Source organism: Sus scrofa, chromosome X (genome assembly GCF_054392235.1).
Source record: "Sus scrofa isolate SSC_HxYL_T2T_F1_AM1 chromosome X, Sscrofa_HxYL_maternal_Yorkshire_Landrace_v2.0, whole genome shotgun sequence".
In the NCBI taxonomy this organism is placed as follows: domain Eukaryota; kingdom Metazoa; phylum Chordata; class Mammalia; order Artiodactyla; family Suidae; genus Sus; species Sus scrofa.
Genome location: NC_139401.1, coordinates 102,861,280 through 102,883,575, shown reverse-complemented (window position 1 = coordinate 102,883,575; position 22,296 = coordinate 102,861,280). Strand labels below are relative to the sequence as shown.

The following is a 22,296-nucleotide window of genomic DNA, read 5'->3' as shown; positions in this document are numbered from 1 at the left end:
CTAGTTCAAAGTGCTCACCTAGTGCAGGAAAAACTCTAAAATAAACTACTAACTCAGGGCAGCCCATGGGTATCCCCAAGGAAGTAGGCAAGAGGGTGCCAGGCCATACACAGAGCTACAGGATAAGCCTGAAGCATCTTCCTTGACCAATGAGTTTCTAGATTGGAAGACAAAATTCAATAACTTACCTATTGAGGGAGTTCCCATTGTGGCTCAGTGGGTTAAGAACCTGACTAGTATCCATGAGGATGCAGGTTCAATCCCTGGCCTCACACAGTGAATTAAGGATCCCATGTTGCCACAAGCTGTGGTGTAGGTCACAGATGCTTGGATCTGGCCCTGCTGTGGCTGTGGCATAGGCCGGCAGCTACAGCTCCAATTCGACCCCTAGTCTGGGAACTTCCATATGCTGCTGCTGTGGCCATAAAAAGAAAAAAAATAAAATAAATATCTTACCTATTGAATAATTAAATATTATCTGTATACTAAAACCACTTCTGATATAGTTTATCACCTAGACTACAAAATTCACATGGAGGTTTAAAGATAAATAGGAGGAGTTCCCATTGTGGCTCAGTGGGTTAAGAACCTGACACAGGGCCCATGAGGATACAGGTTTGATCCCTGGCCTCGCTCAGTGAGTTAAGGATCTGGTACTGCCTTGGAGTTCCCGTCGTGGCGCAGTGGTTAACGAATCCGACTAGGAACCATGAGGTTGCGGGTTCGGTCCCTGCCCTTGCTCAGCGGGTTAACGATCCGGCATTGCCGTGAGCTGTGGTGTAGGTTGCAGATGCGGCTCGGATCCCGCGTTGCTGTGGCTCTGGCTCTGAGTAGACCCCTAGCCTGGGAATCTCCATATGCCGCGGAAGCAGCCCAAGAAATAGCGGGAAAAAAAAAAGAAGAAAAAAAAAGAAAAAGGATCTGGTACTGCCAAAAACTGAGGCATAGTTTCCAGATGCAGCTTGGATCTGGCCTTGCTGTGGCTGTGGCATAGGCCAGCAGCTACAGCTCTGACTAGATCCCTCGCCTGAGAACTTCCATATGCCGCAGGTGTGGCCATAAAAGGACAAAATTAAATAAATACAAACTTTTTTTAATAGATAGATAGGAGACTAGGATAGAGGGTATTGCTTAGGGTATAGTCCCCTGAAGAAGTGGCACTGAAGTTGATGCCTGAGAAATGAAACCGAGTTAGGGACTTGAAGAGTGGGAAGAGAGTGGAGTGAAGGGAGGTTTGTGTCCTTGGCAGAAAGAATAGTGTGGGCAAGGGTTCTAAGACAGGGAAGAGTGTGGGATTCAGGGAACTGAAAGCCTGAGTGTCCAAGACCTACTCTGTGCAAGGAGAATATTCTATTATCACAGGATCACCTGCAGCATCTCCTAGGCATCCCTCTTTTTGCTCATATCCTGCCAAAACACTGTGCAAATTGTGGTGGTGGGTGGAAGGAGGTTCAATGGCCTGGAACTGAGATGTCTACAGCTACTCTAGCACCACCCCAAATTCCTCAGCCCAAACCAGGAAGCCAGGAACACAGAGCTGTCAGTGCTTAAGGATTTTCAACACTCTTGCTAAAACTATTCACTAGTTTAGATTAGGACTACTTGGTTTTAAAGTAAACCCTAGTTGGCCCATTGCACAAAATACTACAAATAACAACATCAGCTAATATTTTCATATGGCTGTCATTTTATCCTTACTCTCCCCCAGAGAAATAGGTGCTGGTTTTTTACTCTTAGTTTACAAATGAGGGAACAGACTCCAAAGGTAGCCAAAGTCATATAGCTAGTGAGTGACAGAACAAAGACTGACACTTCGGTCCTTTTGGTGCTAAAGCCCACGTGCTGAGTACCACACTGCCCTGCTGAGGAGGTTAGTAGGGAAGAGTGATCAATCCCTGTGGGCCACTAAGAGAACCCACTGTCCTAGCCCCTGGAATTCCCTAAGAAGATGGAAGGGAGGGCATAATGAAATAAACTGTGTTAAGTCATAGCAAAAAGCCATGCATCATGGGAGTTCCTGTTGTGGCTCTTTGGGTGAAAAACCTAACATAGTATCCATTATCCATGAGGATGTGGGTTCAATCCCTGGCCTTGCTCAATGGGTTAAGGATCTGGCGTTGCCACAGGCTGCGGCATAGGCTGCAGATGTAGCTCCGATCTGGCATTGCTGTGGCTGTGGCGTAGGCTGGCAGCTGAAGCTTTGATTGGACCCCAGCCCAGGAATTTCCATGTGCTATAGATGTGGCCCTAAAAAGAAAGAAAAAAAAAAAGCCGACCATCATGATAAGGCCGCTAAATATATTATTTCATTTAATCTTCACAGCAAGCCCCTCATGGCAGAGTAATTACACTTTACAGATGAGGGAGCTGTGGCCCAGCGTGGTTAAGTAATTTACCTCATTGGGAAGTATTTGAGCTGTGACTGAAACCCAGGCTTGAGTGACTCCAAAAGTCTACACCCTTTCCATCAGAACAAATCAAAGATGGCTTAATATGTAACCCTTCCCAGGTTACATATTTGCACTTTAACAGGGGTCTTTCCTGTGTGAATCTCACAGGACCGTGGCGAACGAGGTAAGAAGGCTAATTGGGGGCTGCAAGGTGAGCCTGCCTTAAATCACACCGGAATGGCATTGACCTACCCGTTCCGTGTAGGTCCTGCAGTGGGGCAGCGTGCCAGAGAAGAGAAGTCTTCACTCGGGTCACAGCCTTCTCCAACTGGGATAAGAGTTCTCAGACACTCTGGCAACTACAGAAACAGAGACAGCACCAAATCAATCAAGAGTTTATTTGCAAAGTGTAATGTCAGAGGATGAACTTCCTTTAAATCCTGCTAACTCTGTACAGTTAAAGAGCTCACTGGCTCGGGAATGTGATTTCCGTCGGACATGTTTTCAGTAATTTATTTTTTATCGTCGACTAAATTGTCCTCTTTCTCCCATCCCAGCCCCTCTTAGAGCATAGACTTTGATGTGTGTTCCTCGGTCTCCCTACCTCCCTCTTGCACCAGCTAACCTAGGACTTTGCAAACAAACCCTACTGAGAAGTATGGACAGTCTGGGCCTCTCCAGAAACTCAAGCTGCCGAAGGAGATACGATATTTAGTTAAGCTGAAGAGAAGCCCTGCATAAATCATAAAGAGGCAAACCCAGGTTACTCAAACAGGACCCTAGGAGGTGCTTGGGGAATAGACTGGCAGGCAGCTTTGTTTTTCCACAGCCGATTTACTTCCAAAACGCTGGGGCCCACAAGTACCCCAGGAGTAACTTGGCTCCCAAATGCTGGAGCAGGTCTCGGCCTTGGAGCACTGTTCTGGTGTTGTTTCCTGAATTCCCACATTGCTGTTTTCCACACATGGATCAGGCTTCAAACTTCCTGTGTCTGGAGTGTGTGTGTGTGTGTGTGTGTGTGTGTGTGTGTGTTTATGTGCCTGGGAAGGGTGGAAGGGGGGGACCCAAAAGGAAGAGAATTTAACTCAATGCTTGTATTGCATATGTATCCCTTTGATCCTTTCCTCTTCAGATAAAGCTGCTATTTTCTAATCAGCGGGCCTCTGTGCAAGGGCTAGTGGTGGATAAATAGGAGGCTGACTTGAAGAGGGGCCCTGGAGAAGGCTGATTTTCAGTGTTTGTTGAATATACTGGTAGGGTGTTTTTTCTGGAGTTGGGGGGAAGAGGGAGAGTTATGGGGAGCCATAAATCCTGAGGATTTCCCCCCCCCTCCCCGTGCATGCACTTGCCTCTACTTTTGTTTCTAAATACATTTAAATGATGGAGTTGTTCACCAGGCAATTAGAGGAAAATGTGCTCATTTCACACTCCCAGTTGACTTGTTGGGTCGGAGGAGAAAGTCATTCAATACAAAGCACTATGAGTTTGCGGTCTTTTCTTCTAAAAGAACTTAGCCAGGGATGGAGGAATAGACTAGAAGCCATGTTCTCCTTCCTACTTTTCCTAGACATTGGGAAAAATATGGTGTGAAAAGGGCAGACTTTTTAAAAATTAAAATGTTTATTAGTTGCCAAAATTAAAAACCAGGAGGTTTTACACCAAAACATTTGACTTTTAGTTTCTCTTGAAAATGCAGAAATTCTGGCCACATTGGGCCAGCATTTCCCATGGTGTTGACTAAGCTGCCCATTTAAAGGGGGCCCTGGGAGTTCCCGTCGTGGCACAGTGGTTAACAAATCCGACTAGGAACCATGAGGTTGCGGGTTCGGTCCCTGCCCTTGCTCAGTGGGTTAAAGATCGGTGTTGCCATGAGCTGTGGTGCAGGTCGCAGACGCAGCTCGGATCCTGCGTTGCTGTGGCTCTGGCGTAGGCCCGCAGCTACAGCTCCGATTGGACCCCTATCCTGGGAACCTCCATGTGCTGCGGGAGCGGCCTAAGAAATGGCAAAAAGACAAATAAATAAATAAATAAATAAATAAATAAAAAATAAAGGGGTCCTGCCTTCTTCTTGGCAGCCTCCATCACTGGTCTTGTATCCTGACACTGAGCCAGAGGGTTGTTGTCTTAATTTTTTTTTATTTTGGTAAAATATACATAATATACAATTTACCGTTTTAACCATTTGTAAGTTAAATGCAGTGGCATTAAATACCTTAAAATGTTGTCCAACCATCACCACTATCTTGTTTCAGAATTTCTTCATCATCCCAAACAGAAACTGTGTTCATTAAATAATAACTCCCCATTCCTCCCTCTCCTCAGGCCCCGATAACCACCCTGCTACTTTCAGCGTCTGTCAACATGCCTGTTCTAGGTACCTCAGATAAGCAGAATCACACAATATTTGCCCTTTTGTGTCTGACTTCTTTCACCGAGCATAATATTTTTCAGGGGGGACATTGATTTTTAATTGCATACTAAGGGAGGAGTTGCATTTTATTGAAAAAAAGTCAAATAGGACAGGCAGTTTGCCATGGAGATTCTTGATTTCTAAACTTAAAATGATTACATCCATTATAGACATATGGAGGTTCTTAATGTACTGAGGCAACCCAGTGTCTTTACATAGGTGTTTTACAGTCAGTGGCTAATTCTCCTGGTGTCCCCCAGAGGCGTCTCTATATTTTACAGTCAGGATATGAAGTCGCAGGGATGCTCTGGGGATTAGTTAAATGTGTGTGGCATACTTTGCTGTATAAACTCACTCTCTAGAACTAGTTTTTGCTCCCTGCTCTCAACTTCCACAGCTTTTACTGTCAATCCCATTCATTTAGCACTTAGCATATGCTTGTTAGTTGTCTTTTTCTGGATATACCCTTGAAGGCAGGAGCCAAGTCTCATCCCTCTTTGTTTTTTCAGTCTTGTCCATAATAGCAGCTCCATCAATGTTTGTTGATGTTGGCCCCCCTCCCCCTTCCTTTTAAGTGGAGCTGGCAAAGCAGTGCTTTACATTCAAGCTCTGGTTAAACAAACTGAAGGGTTTTCAGGGTAAAAACAGAAGGAAGTCTTGTGTGGCAGGAGAAAAGGGAACACCTAAGACGCTTAGAAGATCTGGGCAAAGACGAGGTAGCAAAAAACCTGTTGTTAGTCACAGGCTAAGAAAGTGACTCACAGGGGGCCTGGTCCACCATTAAATTCAGGGCCATCCTCTGCTGTGCCACAGCAAAATTCAAAATTGGAGATCGGCAATGCCCAAGGCAGGATTTGAGGAGGGAGGGGAAACATTAAAGGAATTAAGTGTTTTAAGGGTTTCCATTGTATGAAGGCCCGGTAGCTGTGGGGGAGTCAAGTTTGGAAAAGTCTCTGGAGGACAACTTCATGGCTGGGGGAAGGCATTCTGCAAACAAAGGCACCGGGCCTTTGCTACTAGGATTTGTTTCCCAGCCTCTACTGTAAGGGCAAAAGATGGGAAGTGGCCTCAATCACCTCTCAATAGGGGAGTGAGCAAAAGAATTTGGGCACATCTAGACAACATCACAGTGGACTCTCATGAGAAAGAATGAGGTAAAGGAAGTTATCCTGAGATGGAAGGATATTTAAGAGACATTCCTGAGTAAAGAAATGCAAAGTGTGTGTGTGTAAATAATATATTTTGAAGGAGTTCCCTTCTGGCATAGCGGGTTAAGGATCCTGCCCTGTCGCTGCTGTGGCTCAGGTTGCTTCCGAGGCACAGGTTTGATCCCTGGCCTGGGGACTTCGACATGCTTCGATTGCAGCCAAAAAAAAAAAAAAATGTTTTGAAGATTACAGGCAAGCAAGGAGAGAGGGGGAGAAAGGGATTATAAGAACAGAGTGGTCTAGAGGAACTATTTATGGTCCTACTTTCAGTACTGTTTTCATTTTACCACCTGCATATTTTACTTTTCCCCCTTTAATAGCATTGTTAATTTTAGCAAATGTTTCATTGCTATTCTGATCAATAGCAGTGTGCACAGCATAGACCTACCCTCTCCAGCTCTGCTGTTCCCCCCTCCAAACAGGTCTGGAATAATCTCTTTTTACTTCACAAATCAGTTATCTCCACGTTTTTAACACTCAAAAATATGACGTTCCCCACGAAAAATCACCCAGATAATTTCACCTCACACATAAACTTAATCATACCAAGAATCCATTTTTGCCCATGCTCTTGATTCTGAATCTTTCAACTCTGCACACTGAGACTACACCATTACTTTTCCCCCACTCTGTTCTATTCTGGGATCCTGTTCATGGTGAGATGGTATTTCCTTTGAACACACTTTCTCTTGCATACATTGGTCCATGGCCCCTCGGAAGCCTCACGTTAGGCAGGCTTGAACTGGGTGTCACTTTCTCACTGGCATGAATTCATTAAAATAGCTCTCCATTGTCAGAGCCTTACATTTAGACTTGCTTCCTGCTTGTAGTGTTTTCTAGGAAATATGGATCTGTAGAGAATGGTGGTTTCCATGGTAAATGTTCCTTCATATTTGTTTTCTCAGGTTCTCTTTGGAGATACACAGTATGATTTCCTCTTTCAGGACCAGTACCACAATAGAGTTAGGTTGTGGTGCCACTACAGAACGGTTTTAAAAAGAAATCTCATCTACCCTAGTTAGAAAAGGAGTAATTTATTATTCTAACCTCAGGGAGCCGTCATATCCTTTCCCAAACCTGTAGGAAAAGAATTGACTTTTTAAAATAAACCTACACACCTTGGCTATGAAAGCTTAAAACAGATGAGCAGAATATTTGATTCCCAAACACTTGTAAAAATCTCCACCAGGTGACAAACACAAGTAGGAACCCATACACGTGCGGAGCGCTTTGTGGTTTACGGAGTTTTCACACACAATTCATTTTATTTTCATATACCAGTGCCATTAAGTTAATAGGACACATCTTATAGCCTTTTATTTACAGATGGGAAAATTAAGGCTCATAGAAATTAAGGGACTTAAAGTCACACAACTAGCTGATAAGTGCTTGAGTTCGAAGTGAGTTTTTCCCTTAGTTCCAAATTCCAGGTTATTCAATTTCTTTGTGGTTTCGTTTCCTGGTTGTAAAATGGTTGATTTTCAGTGTCCTGAGCGGCTGTTCTCAACCCTGTGTTCTTTAAGCAATACCAATTTTTCGCAGCCTGGAAATGTGAACGCCACATTGACACTTCTCGTACTTTTTTTCCTCCTCTTGGGCTAAAGAATTAGGGAGGAAGAAAAGTTACCTATTCCCAGAGGGCCGAGCAGTGCCACAAAGGTGTACTAGAGCCGGCCAACACTCTATCGCACTCTCTTAGGAGACTGAGAGACCAAGCGTCTCATCTTTCTTTCCGCAGCAATAGCTGGGGAAGAACCGAGAGCTAGACAATAGCCGCTTGTTTAGTTTTATTAATTTTGAGGGCGGGTGGGACAAAAGGATCGGATCGACGACGCAAGTGACCAATCGCAAGCGAACCCTAGGCCAGGAGTCGCCAACCGGGAACTGCCAAAGAATGGTGGGTGGGACTTACTCCTCCGGGCCGGCTCCGCCCAAGCCGGCCCTTCCTGCCCGCCCAAGAGGCGGAGGCTCCGCAGAGCCCCGCCCCCGCCACCCTAGCGGCCAGCGCGGCCAGCCGCGGGAGCGGGGCGGGGACGTAGGGTGGCGCGGGGGAGGAAGGGGGTGGCTGGGGGAGCGGAGGAAGAAAGGAGGGTGTCTCGCATAGTTGCGACCTGGGTGGGGGCCTGCTGGTCATAGGAAGCAAGAGGGGAAGGAAAACGGAGGAGCGCTGCTCCTTCCTGCATTATTTTAAGCAAGCTTTGCCTGAAGCTGCTTTTCAGCGTTTCTATTATTTGTTTTTCTTCCTCCCGCTGTGGGGCGGGGAGCTGCACTGGTTCTCCCACGCGACTCCGCTGCGCAGTTGCCGTACACTATTATTGGAGTCTTTGCAAAACCCTTTCCTTCCTCCCAGTCAGTCCTTGTGTAGACTCTCAGGGGTACTGTAACCGAGTCGAGCCGGGTTAGTGGAAGGACCAGAGAGTGCAACCCCGGCTTTCGCCTAGCGGCCGACCCTGGCGTTCAATTGTTTGAAACTTCCCCGCCCCCTGGCTCCGCCTCTCCCCCCCCCAACCCCGTCCAAGCTACTCCCTTCCTTCTTTCCCCGCCCTCTACTCCGCCCCACTCCCTAGTCCACCTCCCCTTCCCCCCCCCTCTCCTGGGCGGTCCTTGCCGCTCACCGCAAGAAGAAAAGCCACCCATTCGTCCCCCTCCCCTACCTCCAATCCTTTGCCCAGGAGCTGCCTTGATCGCAGTCACGCCCCTTCCTTCCGAGGAGATTTCTGGCTGCCCAAGCTGGTAGACCCCCTGATTTATTCCTCCATCTCCGCTCCCTTTCGCCTCATCTTCTCTTAGTTCTCACCGCCTCCTCCACCCCCACCTCCAGTCTGTCTCGCCTCCGACCATCCGCTGCTCCACCCTCCGGCCCGGTATCCTGCTTGTCCACTGCCACCAAGGAGAGCCCGGACCGAGCAGCGAGGAGGGGAGCAGCCGGGAGTTGGGGCTTCCCTCCTGCCCATCCCTGGCCTCCGGCCTGGGACGGAAGCCTCTTGAGCGAGCAGAGTCGTCACCTTGTCTTCGTTGCTTACAGGGGTAGGAGACGCGTGGTTACTTTTCGCGGGGATCTGGGGCAGGAATCCATGGTGGCATGAACTTGATCGTAACCTCAGCATGAGTGAGTCAATCTAGATGCGTGTGGGGATGCCTGTGTGTTCTACTTTCTTTGCAGCTGGCCGCGAGTTTTCCTGGATGTGCAGCAAGTTAAATAGGTTAAAGAGTGTGCGCTCCTTTCCAGTCCCACAAAGATGCTAACGGGTACCACCACTCGATGGTACTTTTACTCTCTTGCTTCCTGGGGTCCTTGTAGGTCTCTAGGTAATTAAGCACAAAAGGAATTAAAGACCAGAGGGAACTTGAGGTCTAGTAGGATTTAACTCATCAGGAATGTCCAGGCTTATCTCAGATTGTTAGATGCTTACTCCTAAATGCTTGGGGTTGAGCTGGCGGCTCACACTCCCCTCCCTGGGGGCTGTGAATTCTTGAAGTTAGTCTGAAGTGATCTACAATGCTACACTCTTTTAGGTATATATATATATGTGTTTGTGTGTGTGTGTGTGTGTGTGTGTGTGTGTGTGTGTGTGGTGAGGAGGGGGTTGCCACTACAGATGTTAGTAACTAGTTTTATTGGATCTTGCAGGTGCTTGAGGGTCCCAAGCCTGGGTCACTATATGATGGTTCTTCAACAGCAAGATGGGCTTATCAGTGTATGAAAATGAAAAGAAGGCAAAAAGTGAGAGGGAAAGTGACAGTCTTTTATAGACTGAGCTTTCCCTGGTAAATTGCCGCTAATAATAATATAATAATAATTTGCAGCAAGGGACTAAATACAATTAAATGAGAGAGGGAAGGGACAGTTTGTGAGAAACAGCATTCCAATCTCTAGCATGCATTTTGGAAAGAATTTTCTGACACCTTGGAGTGTCTAATTTAGTTTTCCTTCCTCCTCCCTCTCCTCCCCCACCCCCATAAAGAGTGGAAGTTGGGAGGCAAATTAAAACTTTTAAAAATATAACCCTCTTCTCCCATTCAGAAAGGAAGATAATTAGTCACCATAATCTTCAATAATGGAGGGCTCAGGGTATTTAAGTCTCCTTGAACTAGGCTTTGTGAAAAGTCCTTTCTCAGGACAGCCTTTGTGAAGCTTTCTCAGTTAGACCTTTCAGCACCCTCATTTAGTAGCTAAGAATAGTTTGAAATACCATTTTGGAAGTGGGATAAATCTTTACCCATCTCCCATCTACCTCCTATTGAGTAAGCATGGCAAACTCATAAGAATGGTGGTGCTTGAAGACCTATTACCAAGAGGTCCTCAACGCATTGCTTATTTGGGAACATATTATTTACTTATATTTTTACCTAATTTCGTTGGTTGATTTTAATGGGGGAAAAGAAAGCAGGAAGGAGTGAAGGAATGCTACAGGGTGACAATTTTAAAGGCTATCATATTTCAGATCGGCTGGGAAGGAAAAGTTGGCCTGACCAAACTAGATTTTATAACTGGCCTGGGACATTTTAATAGCCAGGTGGTTGTAGAGTAGTTGCATCTATTTACAGATGATAACTCAGGTTCCAGCTATTCTGTATGGGTTTATCCGGTGTCATTTGCAGACACTTTCTGGCACTACCTCATACCTCATTTTAAGATACTTCTTTCTTTGGAAAAGTCTGTGGCTCCGTAAAATTGAAAGTGCTTTTTCTTACTTCATAGACAAGATACGAAGTAAACCTCTGACCATACTTATATAGAGAGTAACTTTTACGTGAGAAATTGCGGCTCTGTTTACCTATTTAAAAGATTTTCGAAGGGAATTTTAAAGTTCACATTCAATACTCTTTTGGACTTGGAAATTGAAATCTCATTTCCGGTTTATGAAATAGGATTTATAGACTAATGAACCCTCCCCAAGCATTTTGTGTGGTTGCTTTTTCTGAAGTTTTGTAAAGAACGAATCAGTCTCTTTCTAGAATGCCTTAAGAACAGTCTATTCAGAAAGCAGAGGGATGGATGCTATGACCTTGAGGTCCCATTGAGTGCCAGAATTCTAAGTGGGTACATCTGCTTCTGTGCCTCTCCTAAGAGCCCTCTCCCAGGGCCCGCGCCTTCTTTAAAAGGGTGTCTTTGTAATTAAGCAGCCTCTCTCCCCCATCCCCCTTTCTTCCTTTGATCCAGCTTTTTAAGGCCTTTTTTCCATTTGGAGACAAGAGGAGTTTCTCACACTCTCCTACTCCCCTCTTAAGATTTCTTTTCTTCCCCCCTCCAAAAAAAAGTGCCCCGAAGTTCTCAGGATGGTTAGAAATTGTTTTGTTCTATTGGGGTGGGGGTGTTACCAATGAAGAGGTGTTGAGGATATATTCCCTCTTGAGAAATGTTTGTGACCAGGTAGCCTCCTCCATGGAGACTGAGCGTTTGGAATGCATGAGAACAGTCTATTCTTAGGGACTGTCTGGAAGAAATTGTCCTTTGCACCCATTAAGCCCAGCTTAAACCCACTGAAAGGAGTGGAGAGAGGTGTGTGTGGTCGTGGCTGAGCCTTTTAGGATGGTAAATGGGTAAATGTTCCCAAATCTCCTATTACATCACCTCTTTCCCCCATGGATTCAGTGGGTTTGGAGATCTGCTTGACAAGTTAATTAGCTTGGGACTAAACCAATTTGTTTTGAATTGTTCTCCATTGATTTCCTGTCCCCAGGAATTTTTGTTGGTGGTTTACTATGACGTGTTGTCTTTAGTCTTGCTTACTTCTTCGTTCCTTGCTGCCTTTTGTGGACTTTGGTCAAAAATTTAGGGTCCCACCCCCAAGTCAAAGGTTAGAATTTGGTCCCAGGAACTAAAGGGGCATTAAATAAGCTGCCCATACCGCATTACTCTCCTCCATGGTGGGCTTCTGACCCCTTTTAACACAGAGAAAGAAGGGAAGTCTCCCCTTCCACACACAACACACAAAATCTGAACTAGAAACAAAAAGAAAAAAGGAAAATAGGAGGTCATTTGCTTTATAAAAGAATCCACTATAGTTTTCTTTGAAAGAACTAGCTTTCCTAGTTAGTGCCTTTGAACTATGGTATGACTTGGTATGTAAAAATTCTGGGACTGCTCAGAAACATATTTATTGCATAAAGGAAGGCATTAGAATTTTGTTGTAATGATTATTGCCTGAATTGAGTGAGACCATTATTTGGCCTCTGAAATCTTTTTGTTACATGGCATGGAGTTAATTGTCTAAATCATTCTGGCTTGTAATAATGCTGGCCACATTTAGTCCCAGCCTACATCCCCTTTTAGAAGAGAGCTAGTATGACTTTCTGGAACTATATCAGACTTTTTGGATTTTGATAAATCTAAGGGTGGGACTCTATCCCAGAGAAGTAAAGGATGTAAATTCCAGTTATCATACTTGAATAACCCAAGGATCCAGAACAATTTTTCAGATATTCTGTTCATGTATCTAGCAAGGCTGTTGAAAATAACAGCAACTCATGCATTTTAAATCAAAGAATCCACAGCAAACTTTCCTAGTGAGTCTACTGGTGAGAGGGACATGGCTCTGGGCCCAACTCTAACTCAGTTTACCAGCCTTTGCAAGTTTCCTCCTCTGTAAATTGTGTGGGATTGGACAGGGTGATTTCGAGAACCAGTTTTCAAAAGTTTATGGTTCTCTTCTTAGGTCTCAGTTTCTGGTGTGAAAGTGAATGATTCCTACTGGAATGAGGTGCAACAGTTGTTAGAAATACAATCATGCACTCACCTGGATGTAAAAAAAAACAAAACCCAAACAAACCCAGTAAGGATATATCAATATATCAATCTAAGTGCATTGTGTTTTCTATTTTAACAACATATCAAATTAAAAAGCTAAGACCCTGGCCCAAACTTCATCAAGAATCCCATTCTCCTAACAGATCACCTGCTTTCATTTTTCCTAGTTCTTTTCAAGTCCTTGTTTTTGCACTTACATGGATTTTACAGAGTGCTGGTCACAGAAACGTATGATGTTCCTTTTAAATCAGACACAAGGGCCCACCATGGACTTAGCTTTGTAAACCTATGCGAAGGAATGAAGTCAGAACCTGACTGAGAATGTAGGAGCAATCACATATGTTTGTTCCTCCAGTGCCAGGAGAAACTAACAGATTTAATAAGTAATCCCTAAACCATTTCTTTAATTTAGAGGTGTTTTGTATCTAGCAAGCCTGTTAATTCTTCGCCCTTAACCTCCTGTTACTCTTCCCCCATTTTTGTAAGCAAAAAGAAAAGTAGCGTTCACTGTTTACTTTGTCTAAATCATTAGCGATGATTCTTAGATCACTGTATCATGAGATCTCAAGAGAGTACAAATTTGAGTAAGACTATGAAATCTACTGAATGAGAAAGGAAAAGCAGGGAAGCGCATATTTTTTTATAGCTTTGAAAGTAGTAGGTTTAAATTAGAATAAATAATAGCAAGGAAACTAAGGGCCTTAGATAATTAAATGAAAGACATGTAGGTATAGCAGGGTAACCCACACATAACGGGTTCTTCATTTTTGCTTCACCATGTAGAGTGAAAGTTCATATATATGGTCCTTTAACTTTCCTTTGATAATGAAGATATAACATACATATGATCTTTAATTTTGGATGGACTCATTCCTGAAAACCAGTGGCTCTTCATCCATTAGATTAAATTTCATTAACCAGAATTATGGGTTTATAGTACTTAGAAAGTACCGAGTTAATACAGGTACATTGTTTATGTGTTCATGGGGAAAATGCAGAAGGATATATTTGCTAATATCTCCTAATGGGATTTTTGAAAATCTGCTTTTTTTAAAAAAAAAAAAAAAAGACTCCATAGACTTTACCGGACATGTGTTAAGTCACTTTTACTATTGCCTCAACTCCATGAAGTATCATTAGACTGTGTGACTTGAAGCCAGCCTCTGGGTTTCTCTGCCCAACCCTTTTTCTGACTTGCCATGTGACCAAGGGTAAATGAATTAGCTGCTCTACGCTTCAGTTACCCTTCTGGGAAGTAAGGATATTAATATTTCACAGAGGTGTTTAGGTATGCTTCATATCGGGCACATGTTTCGAGGTCATTGGATGGAAGGTGTCTGCATGATGGCAGAGCAGGCTTATTATAGGGTCCTGAGCAGGTGTTCACTTTTAATGAGCTTTGCTCTCTTATAACATACAGTGCCCTTTGGTGCCTCATTCCCTTGCTGACTATAATTGATTGTCCCAATACTTGTATTATTGACCCTTTTAGCTTTTATTAAAAAAATTAAACATTTTCATCCTATATGGTAAGTTGAAGTTCTAATAAGAGGACTCTAGCATCTGCTGGGGTGATGAAAAATAACTTCAAAAAGAGACATTAGTTGGAATGTGCCATAGAGATCAGTGAGTTCTTCAAAGCCCTTCCGAAAAAAAGGAGTAAAGAAAATTTCTGCATGTATCTGTCTCTGTGTGTGTGTGTTTTAAGGGAGAAAGTTTTGAGTAATATTTGCTTGTGACACATACTGATGATAGCCAGTAACTGAAACCCAGCCATCGTAGTGTTTTATACACAGCTGGTTTTTATTAATGATGGAATATTTATGCTTGCTGTATAATTCGTGGCTCATTTCCATGCGTATGTCAGAACTTAAATACCCCCCAAAGCAACATTAAGATAACATTAAATATAAATGTGGCCAAGCTAGAAAGGGTGGAGGGGGAGGGTCCTCTTTATTCTCTTTGCTGTTGCTTCGGATCACAATAACTGCCCCTCAGCTTTAGGCATTGATGCTGATCTGTTTTTTTTCCCCTTTATATATCCCCTAGCAAACTTTACATTTTGATCCTTTTGATATGGACAAATGATCTCCCCCTCCTTCATAATGCAGATGAAACTGATGTATGTGTTTTTTAAGAGCATATTTTCCCTGCACATGCTTCTCATTATCCCAGAGGCCTGGACTCAATCAGTAAAGGAGCAGAGAAACCACATAATTGAAAGGAGAATGACGGTGGTGCATACTTGGAATATTTGTGGGAAGGAGATTGCTGACATCAGAAAATGTAGTGGCCTGAGTGTTAACAGCATTGAAGAGAAATAGGCTTTCTGTGTTTCTATGCATTGAGAATTATTTTTAAGGGGATAAAAATATGGGCCAGGTTTGACATCCTTTTATGAAGTTGCCCTGGAAACTTTCATGAAGGTTGTTATAGAATGGTTCAATTAAAACCTTCCCCATTAGGAAGCTAATTAGTACATCACTTACTCATTTTGGTTGTTTTCAAGGGGCATGGATTTGCATTGAATTAATGACATTCTTTTCTATGTGATAGCAAACTAAGATAAAAATCACAGATGGGGAAAATTATTTAGATTACCTATTTTGAAGAAACCTAATTTCCTCGTTATTACATTTAGGTTTTCCATTCAGATTTTTCTCTCACTCTCTATATATACAGTGATTGCATTTTAGTTTAGTAAGCTGGTTTTACTTTCTGGATCATGGGCTGTAAACCAAAGCTTATTAATTTGAGTCTCCCATATGAACTGGAGAAATATGATAAATGACAATAAACCATTTTATTAAGGTAACATTTGGGTATTTTTTTTCTCCTACAATTAGTTTCTCTTTGCTGTGTGAGTGTGTGTATGTGGGGGGGGGGGGAAATTGCTTTTTTTTTTTTTAAAGCAAACAAATTTTGGAGCTAAGAAAATTTTGATGACCCCCTCCCTCCTTTACCCCTTAGAACTCAAGCTTTCAGTTAGGCTTCCATTAGGACAATGTGGTGACTTTTCCCACGTGGTACTTTCTGGAACTAGGCTAAGGGGTTCTTCTTTGGCAGCCTGGAGGAGAATGGTTGTGATGGGAACCGGAGTGCAGGATTTCTAGCACTTTCTACCAGTGTACTCCATCTTATTTAGGGGAATGAATACTTGCTCCTGAGGGGTCAAGGCCATTTACAATAGAATAAGTGCTCTGTAGCTAAAAATGTAATGAGTCTGCTGTGGTCCTCCTTTCCCCATAACTAGTAGGAGACAGTCATCCTGTACACATATTCTCTGGGGCTATACCCATGGCATGTGCCTGCACTAGTTCTGGAGAGTAAGTGGAGAAGTTGGCTGGGTTTTCCGATTTGTAGTTTGACTGATTTCACCCTAGCCCTTCCTGAGAAGATAGGGTCTAGATTGAGTTTTGCCGTGGCAACTCAGTCAAGACCAGTTCCTGGAGCTTGCAAGTCAGAGGGAGGAGGAGCCGCTGCCTTTGGGGAGTGACTCAGGCCCTTTGGTATGAAGATATGAAATGCTGGCTTCTGTCCATGCACCTGCTGGATGCCACACCTGCAGTCAGCACCTGAGCCCCACTCAGGCACAAAAACCAGACTGAAGACCAATGGGGCTCCCTTCAAAAGGGATACCACAAAACAGGGAGTTCCCAGTTATGTTAGTGGAGCACCACTGTGAGTTACTACTTTGAGCCATTCCACTGTTGGTATGGGGAAACACCTTAGATATTTTCTTATAGGTGCTGCGCACTGGCTTGCTCAAGAGACTGTTGGAGTCCTGAGGGAATCTGCCTTCCTAATTAATTTCTCCTGTGAACTGTCCTCTTCATAATTGGAGAGTCAGTTCTGTAGAAGTTTGTGTCTTGTAATCCAGCACAGTGCGGGAACTCACAAGACTTGGGTTCTGATCCTGGCCGCACTGGTGAGCCAGAGTGAAACCTTGGTCAAATTAATTATCATTAGCTATCTGTCCTGGACTTAAGCTTCCCAGTTGTAAAATGGAATTAATCACACCAGCCTTTATTTCCTCACAGAGCTGCAGAGAAGGACAAATAAGACAACAGAAGTGAAAGAGCTTTTGTCTCCTTAGAAGAAAGGCTGAGAAACTTAAGGTAAGAGTATTATTGTTACTGTTAGTCTATTATCTTGCATTCCTTTTCTTCTCTTTCTGTTTCCTCTAGCAAAGTCTTTGGAAAGTAATTTCCTCAAAATGCATTTATCCAGCATATTTTATGTACCAGTTAATGTTTTAGGTGTTCGGAAGGATACAAGAGGAAAATCATGTGCCCAGCCCATGCCCTCTCAGATCTTTCAGTCTAGCAACTTCCATTTCTGGCTCAACCTATTACAGTGGTTTCTTCCTGGGTACTTAAAAGCATAAAAGACAAGAATTAGCTTTCTTTTTTCTCTCTGCATTGCAACCAGGGGCTTCTGTCCCTGGAGCAGTGTACCACAAGGTCTAGATTGAAGGTATATGAGGGAAAAGCCATGCAGGAAATAAAGGAATTGCTCTCTCACGCCCACATTTGCAAAGTACCTGACCTTTGAATTATCACTTTTTTCAGGGGTCTGTCCTTACTTTCATCCTTAGTTCTGTTCTGTCCCTACTCCTATATGATCTGGCCCGCTCTCTGACCTTAGCTCTTATCCATTGGTTAATAACTCCCAAAGATATAGCTCAACCTACATTTGACTCTTCTCTTTCCAACCTTCCCAGCATTGGTTATCAGATTCCATGTCTCCTACTCAATTCATGGGGTTTTTGTTCCCCTCTGGGAAGCTTTGGTCAAGTGGCCCAGAGTTTTTGCAGAGTCCTCTGCATTGCCAGAGCATTCTTCTCATACCTCTGGTTTCCTATTGGATTGGGTGCCCTCAGCTTGACTGGAAGCACCTTGAGGACTGGACTCTTTTATTTCCCGTTTTTTTTCCACCCTAGGGCCTGTGCAGTGCCTGGCTATAGTAAGTGCTGAATAAACATATGTGGAAAATATGGTGCGATAAGTATTGTCTTAGAGATGTATACAAAGTCCAGTTGGAAAACAGAGAAGAGAGAGTAAATTTTCTCTGTTGAGCAGGGTTGGGGTCAGGGGGAAGGTGGAGAAGGGTCAGGGAAAAATCTTCAAGGAGAAGGTGGAGAGCAGAACAGCCCTCTTCTGAGAGTTCTGACTAAACAGCTCAGGAAAGAAATGCTTGTTGTGTCTGCTCTTGCTAAGCCAGGGGCATCTCTGGCCGTTTGCCTCCCCGGCCTCAGGACTGGATGACTTTTACAGTCGGATCTGCAAATAAACCACTGTCTATAACACACTGACCATTTAAGACAGGTGCCACTTAGTCATATAATATTAAGCAAGGCTGACCTTAAATGTGCCTCCTTAACTGTGGTTGAAAATAGAGGTACATACACAGGCTCATTTGGTCATATATGCTTAATTCTATATAGCCAGCTACCCTTGGAAACTTATTGAAGATTGGTTCTAAAAATGAGGAAATTTAATTCTCAGAATGTAGCAGATTAGGTCACTAGAACTGAATGTCTTCGAGCTGACTGTTGGATCTTTCCAAGGGCAAAAATGAAACATGATATAAGCCATTACAGGCCATGAACCTGTTCTCACCCACCTGATGCTTTTACTAATTAGCTTCTTGGCCGGGTGGCAATTTGGGGCAAGTGCATGCAAGCTGGATTCACAGGGGAGCCCACATTCCACTCTGCCATTTCACAAGCCACTAGGATACTACACTGCTTCTCTTGGCTTCTTTCCCTCCCAGGAGTCCTGCTCGGCCCTGGTGGAAAAATGGGAGCAAGAGAACTTTTCATTAAATGAAGGAGAGATTTCATGGGGCTTTGGTGTTTTGTTAGTTTTCTTTCTTTTTAAAGTGGGTTGTCTGAAAACATTCATGTTCCTTGACCCATTAATTTCACTTCTGGGATTCTATCATTAGGAAATAATCCAAAATATTGAAAGAAAAAGGCTAAATCACAAAGATGTTTTTGTAACATTATTTAGACTAGCAGAAAATTGAAAGCAATTTAAATGTCTCAATAATTGGAGAATGGGTTAGTGAATCTTGATACACTCATTTCATGGACTATTACACAGCCATTGCAGTGTTTGCTAGGAACTCTATGCCACAACATGGACAAAGTGCTTATGATTAAGTGAAATGTAGGATCCAAAATGATATGTACCTTAATATTTCATTGCTTTGTAAATACACAAAAACACATCGAAAGAAAGCTAGAGGAAATATTCTATAATGCTTACAGTGCTTGGGTTGAGGTACTGGGGTTATGAGTGTTTTTTTTTTCTCTCTTTGTTATAAAGATTTGCATGTTGTGCTTATATTACTATAAAATAAAGTAAAAATAAAAGTGGGTAGTATGTCACTGAAGACAGGAGGTTGGTAAAGTGGGCAGCTTCTAGGTATATCCTTCAATTCTTCTCTGTTTACACTCAATCTGATTACATGGACAGCTTCTACTTTTTCTGAGGCAAGAAGAAATGGGAGGTGATAGTGTGATCTCTTCTTCCCTTGGAATGGAATGTGTGTAGAGGGAGATGGGGCTGGTGGCAATAGGATTCTCCTTCTTACTCAGTATTTCACTGCTCATGTACACTTTAGGGTGATTCACCTGTCGCCTATGAACAGGTTCAAGTTGAGTGAGTACAGAAGAGTAGAACTGCCATGAAATTGACCATGTGTTTGAGTTGCCATCTGAGAAACAAATAACTGACACTGATCCTAAGATTTGGAAATGCCAAGGACTTAACTGTGGTTCTTAAAATGATTTTCCAGCCTAACCTAGATAAAAGTAGAGATAGGAGCAAAGAGGTGGGGCCAACTCAAAGCTTGTTGTTGAGCTGGGGCTAGACTTAAATAAGGGCAAGTGCCAAGTGGTATGATGTTGACAAGACCTAGAGCGGGGGCCTGGAAACGTTGGTCAGTTAAGGTTCCTACTGCTAGCCAACCTTCCTGCATTTTGTGGCCTAAAGAGGAGAGATTTTGCAAGGTCCTTCTCCATACTCCTCTTATGTCTTTGAATTTTCCCTCCCGCCATTAACGATTTATTTCCAGTGGAATTGGAAAACTGGTGGTAGCATTAAGCCAGGTTTATAATCTCTTAAAACCACAGTCAATTCAATTTAATAAATGTTTATTAAGCATCTTCTATGTACAAGTTAATATGCTAGATAATATACTGTAGTGGAAGTGTTCTTACCCTGGGAGTAATAAAACCTGCCTTCTGGAGTTCCCATGGTGGCTCAGCAGTAACGAACCTGACTGTTATCCACGAGGGTGTGGGTTCGATCTCTGGCCTCGCTCAATGGGTTAAGGATTCAGCATTGTTGTGAGCTGTGGTGTAGGTTGCAATTGCGGCTCGGATCTGGTGTTGCTGTGGCTATGGTGTAGGCCAGCAGCTGCAGCTCTGATTGACCCCTAGCCTGGGAACTTCCATATGCCACGGGGTGTGGCCCTAAAAAGCCAAACAAACACTCCTCCCCCCCCACCTTCTGGTCCTGGCTTCCACCACTTTTAAGTTCTGGCATCTTCATTTATAGAAAGAGAGGGTTGGACCACTAGATGGTCTCCCAAGAGTCTTTCTGGTTCTGGCCTTTACTTTTCTAAGGACACCTGCATGGAAGACTGAGTTACTAATAAAGGGTTTGAAAGAAAGAAAGAAAAAAAAAACTTCATAAAATTGCTGTACTCTTCTAGAGAAAGACCACTTTGAAATAAGATTAATAACTAACTTTTATTGAGCCTTTAGTATATGCACCAGACTCTGTGTTCAGCACTTTACATAGATTACTTCCCTTAGTCTTTACAACCACACTATGAGGTATAAGCACCATTAGCCCTATTTTGCAGGTGATGAAATGGAGACTTGGGGGCATCAAAAGACATCTGTGAGGTCAGTTAGCAAGCTATAGATCCAGGATTTGAACTTGGGCAGTGTGACATGAGATTCAGGCTCTTAACCATGGTATTTATTGTGCCTGCTCATTATCCATTGAAAGTTTAAGGATAACCTGCAAAGGGACCATGTTTCTTACTTCCCCAAAGAAGCAAATTAGTATCCTGCATTGCAAGACACTTAGGAAAGGTATTCTCTAGGACACTTCAGGCCACAATACAGACCAACGTGAGGGGGCGTGAGAGAATTCAGTAGGCCTTTTTGCATCTCCTTGTATGGGAGGTTTGTGTGTGTGTGTGTGTGTGTGTGTGTGTGTGTGTTTTGTCTGTTTTATGCACAAATACATGCCTATAGATATAGGGAAAACATTGAACTGGCTTCATTCCATTACCTGGAAGTAAAATGATATGAAACATGTTGACCAAGATTTAGCAGAGGAACAGGTTTCCTAGACTTAGAGTCTTCATCCTGGTTGGTAGAGTGAGGGAGGAGCTGAATAGAAGGAGGAAGTAGAAGGGATAGAAAGAAGACCTTATAGGCATATTTCAAAATTTATTTGAAGGGTGGGAATTTGGTCTGCTCTGGCCACCTTTGTAATGTTGGTTTTTTGAGACTTAACTTGGGAAACGTCTGGGCTCTCAACTAATGTGTTTCGTTTGAGCTCATCTTCTCAGGTATACTGGGAGAGGCCAGGGACTGCAGATGGAGTGAGGATTTGGCCTTGCTGCCCTGTGGTCCTTACAATAGAGTCAGATGTATAGATTCTAATTGCATTTTTAAAGAGAGAACCACGGATATCCTTTCTTCCCCTATCAAATATCCTCAGGGACAGTCTGTTTGTCCAGGAGAAACAAGGTTATTTTATTGATTGAGGATGATGTCAGACCCCTGGCAGTGGCGTGATTAAAGCTGTGGGCAGATTAAAGGTTGCAGAGTTCGTACTATTTTAGTTCTTGCACATGAGACAAGGAATCTTTTCCTTTCTCTAATAAATAAATGGAGTAGTGTTCTCCTTCTTATGTGACTCTTAACATGTAGATGAACATAAGTTCTTTAAGGAAATCAGTAAACTGGAGAGGAATCAGCAAAGGTTTTTTTTTTTTTTTTTCTTCTAAGACTGATTTCTTTTCCTCTTTTAAACAGAAACAAAAAAGGCCAGGGGGCGGGGTGGTGGGGAGGGACAATCTGTGTCCGGTTGACATAAAGTGATTTGGGTTTTGAAAAGGATATGGAGGAGAGGGGACAACATTAAAGGAAAAGAGTAAGACTTTGGATAAGTAAAGTTTTCTTGGTAAGGAGCTGGGTGTCAAGAGCAAGCCAGTCAAAATCAGCATGAAGAATCTAAATAGTACTGGAAAAGAATTGTATGGTGGTTTCTCACCAGGGGCTCAAGTTTAAAAGCTTTGGGCTGTTTTCTGTGTGTTTAAATTGGAAAAAAAAAAAAGACAACTGTTTTGTTCAAAATTGGACAATGGAAGCACGGCGGTTATTTACCATAGCTCTGTAACAGCCCAGCTTTGATTCCAATTAGAAGTTGTTCCTCTTTTTTGAAATGAGGGGGAGACACCCTAAAATAATTACCTTGTATATTGGAGATGATTTTGCTTTTGATT

General features: G+C 43.2%; 1 protein-coding gene across 6 annotated transcripts in view; it reads left to right on the top strand.

Moving 5' to 3' along the window:
* Nucleotides 1-8,607: 8,607 nt before the first annotated feature.
* The window catches only part of AMOT (angiomotin), a 65,868-nt gene continuing 52,179 nt past the window's right edge, over nt 8,608-22,296 (top strand). For 3 of the 6 annotated variants that reach the window (XM_021080791.2, XM_005673837.4, XM_005673836.4), the window contains exons 1-2: nt 8,608-9,035; nt 16,800-16,877. The gene's annotated coding sequence lies outside the window, so the exon portion shown is untranslated. Of the gene's footprint in view, nt 9,118-16,799; nt 16,878-22,296 lie in introns of all 6 variants that reach the window. The other 3 variants (XM_085008232.1, XM_085008231.1, XM_013986340.2) reach the window with 2 other exon arrangements.